This window comes from Octopus bimaculoides, chromosome 26 (assembly GCF_001194135.2).
Source record: "Octopus bimaculoides isolate UCB-OBI-ISO-001 chromosome 26, ASM119413v2, whole genome shotgun sequence".
Taxonomy (NCBI): domain Eukaryota; kingdom Metazoa; phylum Mollusca; class Cephalopoda; order Octopoda; family Octopodidae; genus Octopus; species Octopus bimaculoides.
The window spans coordinates 7,476,812-7,480,128 of record NC_069006.1 but is presented as its reverse complement, the minus strand read 5'-3'; the positions used below and the strand labels follow the sequence as shown (position 1 = coordinate 7,480,128).

Genomic DNA, 3,317 nt, shown 5'->3' with positions numbered 1-3,317 from the left:
CGGAACAGCCTGCTCGTGAAATTAACGTGCAAGTGGCTGAGCACTCCACAGACACGTGTACCCTTAACGTAGTTCTCGGGGATATTCAGCGTGACACAGTGTGACAAGGCTGGCCCTTTGAATTACAGGCACAACAGAAACAGGAAGAGTGAGAGAAAGTTGTGGTGAAAGAGTACAGCAGAGTTCACCACCATCCCTTGCTGGAGCCTCGTGGAGCTTTTAGGTGTTTTCACTCAATAAACACTCACAACGCCTGGTCTGGGAATCGAAACCGCAATCCTATGACCGCGAGTCTGCTGCCCTAACCACTGGGCCATTGCGCCTCCACTCTGGAAAATTATATTTGTACATAATCTTCTTTGCATCTAAATTGATTAGTTTAAGAGTGTTTTTGCTAACTACTTTATATTTTTTTGTAATTTCTTTATGGAGTAAATTATGGTATGTATCAGTACTGAGGTTGTATGAGTTTCTTGTTTTATCAGACTGTAGAATAATCCCATTTTTTGTTTGTCCTTAGTTCATGTATTAAGTTCTTGAGTTTTCTCTGATGTTCATTATTGCTTGAAGGGTGGTTTTTCTAAATTTTAAGTTCTTAATAGTAGTCCATAATTCCTGTTTGAATGTATCCAAGTGAATATTTGGTAACAGAATTTTCTTAGTTTTAAAAAAATCTTTCAAAGATATCTCCATATCTGTGTTGGTGGTTGTGTGGTAAGTAGCTTGCTTTCCAACCATATGGTTCCGGGTTCAGTCCTACTGCGTGGCACCTTGGACAAGTGTCTTCTGCTATAGCCTTGGGCCAACCAAAGCGTTGTGAGTGGATTTGGTAGATGGAAAATGAAAGAAGCCTGTTGTGTGTGTGTGTGTGTGTATATGTGTGTCCAACATCGCTTGACGACCGATGCCGGTGTGTTTACGTCCCGCTTAACTTTGTGGTTTGGCGAAAGAGACCGATAGAATAAGTACTAGGCTTACAAAGAATAAGTCCTGGGGTTGATTTGCTTGACTAAAGGCGGTGCTCCAGCATAAAAGAATGCCTATTCTTTTCCTATTCTTCTAATATGCTCTTATACTTTTTAAATATTTATACCCATTATTTCATCCCCTTATCTAAGTAACAATTATTTTGATTTTACATTGATAATTTATATCCCCCCCCTTTATGTACTGTTAATGTAACTTTGCTTTACTACATCTACCTCCACCCTATTTCTTGACATTATATTAATATTGAACTTCCCCACCCCATTGCATAATTTTATCTAATATTAATTATCTAGCTGTCTAATTATTCTATTTGCTTACTTATTTTTTATTTATCTATTTACTTTCTTATATATTCGGACTGGCTCTTGTGCGGGTGGCACATAAAATACACCATTTTCAGCGTGGCCGTTGCCAGTACCGCCTGACTGGCCTTCGTGTGGGTGACATGTAAAAGCACCCACTACACTCTCTGAGTGGTTGGCGTTAGGAAGGGCATCCAGCTGTAGAAACTCTGCTAAATCAGATTGGAGCCTGGTGTTGCCATCCGGTTTCACCAGTCCTCAGTCAAATCGTCCAACCCATGCTAGCATGGAAAGCGGACGTTAAACGATGATGATGCATATTGTATAGATGTATAGATATACTTAATACTAAACCTTTTATATAATATTCTTTATAAAAAAAAACCCTATATTTCACTTCACTTAAGGCTTTGATAACACAATCTATACATACCCTTGACCACTATTCTTCCACATTATAAAACTTCACCACTATAAATTAAAATTATTTGAAAGGAAAAAATAATACAGGATAAAATTATGGGAACCATTGGGAGAGAGAACAAAAACAGATCATTTCTAGTCAAATACCCATTTTGAATACAAATCTTTTCTTAGGAGAACCAAATCGATTTCTTTAGGAGGCAAAAGCTTTTAAATTTAAATAAATGAAGTGGCTGTGTGGTAAGTAGCTTGCTTACTAACCATATGGTTCCGGGTTCGTTCCCACTGCGTGGCACCTTGGGCAAGTGTCTTCTACTATAGCCTCGGGCCGACCAAAGCCTTGTGAGTGGATTTGGTAGACGGAAACTGAAAGAAGCCTGTCGTATATATGTATATATATATATGTATGTATGTGTGTCTGTGTTTGTCCCCCCAGCATCGCTTGACAACCGATGGTGTGTTTACGTCCCCGTAACTTAGCGGTTCGGCAAAAGAGACCAATAGAATAAGTACTGGGCATCCAAAGAATAAGTCCTGGGGTCGATTTACTCGACTAAAGGCAGTGCTCCAGCATGGCCACAGTCAAATGACTGAAACAAGTAAAAGAGTAAATAAACATTTGAACACAAGTTTAAATATTAATAGTTATTTATTTCATTAATCAACTTACAATGGTGAAACATAATTTCTAAGAATTTTGGCAAAATTAAATGGAATCATTTGATGAAATTGTTTTTCTGTGAAATACACAATTCTGTGTTTGTGTGAGTATGTTTTTTTTATATATGTGTGAGTGTATGTATGTGTATATATATATGTGTGTGTGTGTGTGTGTGTATGTATGAATGTGCGTGTGTCACTTGTCACAAAAGTGTATGTATACTGACGGACACATACACCGTCACACACAAATAGAAAATGTGCTGTGATAATCAATGTGATGGTGATGTGAAATGTCAATTAGTTACTAAAAGCAAAATGGCAAATTGAATTCTTGCAATACAAATATTTGGATGAAAATATAGTTTAGTTGGTAGCGAAAAGCTTGCTGAATCTTTTGATAGCCCTTATGTGAAAATCAGAAGCTTGGTTTTCGAATGCATAAGGAACTAGGATTTCATCTTAAGTCCCAGGGCAGACAAGGTACCAGATCTGTTCCAGGGATATATGTCTGTAAATAGAAAAGAAATAGAAAAGGTATGCATTTCAAATTGGAATTCACCACCAAACAAATGTATGTGCGTGTGTGTATGTGTGTGTGTATATATATATATATATATATACTAGCAGAAATACCCGGCTTTGCCCGGGTTAAAGAGAATAATGAAATCTAAAAACGCTGTCTAGACTACGCAACCCTCAACTGTTAGTAGCTACGATACCATATTTCTACATTAATAACTCTCCAATCCATGCCAGCATGGAACATAGACATTAAGTGGAATGCCAGTCTCTCATCTGGGAAGGCCTTGAAATCAATGTTACCAACTGGGGACTATGTGCGTCGCAGTGATAATAAAAAGACTCAAAGGAGGTCTGCAACGAAATAATTTTACTCAACACTTTGCAAGTGAATCAGTGGAGGCAAAGATGCGTCTCATT

At 37.8% G+C, this 3,317-nt stretch overlaps 2 protein-coding genes across 2 annotated transcripts in view; one reads left to right on the top strand and one right to left on the bottom strand.

Annotated features, from left to right (window-relative positions):
- LOC106874643 (dual specificity protein kinase splB) overlaps nucleotides 1-3,317 on the top strand; it is a 39,583-nt gene that overhangs the window by 14,324 nt on the left and 21,942 nt on the right. The window lies entirely within an intron of this gene.
- The window catches only part of LOC106874644 (uncharacterized), a 7,347-nt gene continuing 6,375 nt past the window's right edge, over nucleotides 2,346-3,317 (bottom strand). The window contains exon 2 of the mRNA XM_014922437.2: nucleotides 2,346-2,886. The gene's annotated coding sequence lies outside the window, so the exon portion shown is untranslated. The remainder of the gene's footprint in view (nucleotides 2,887-3,317) is intronic.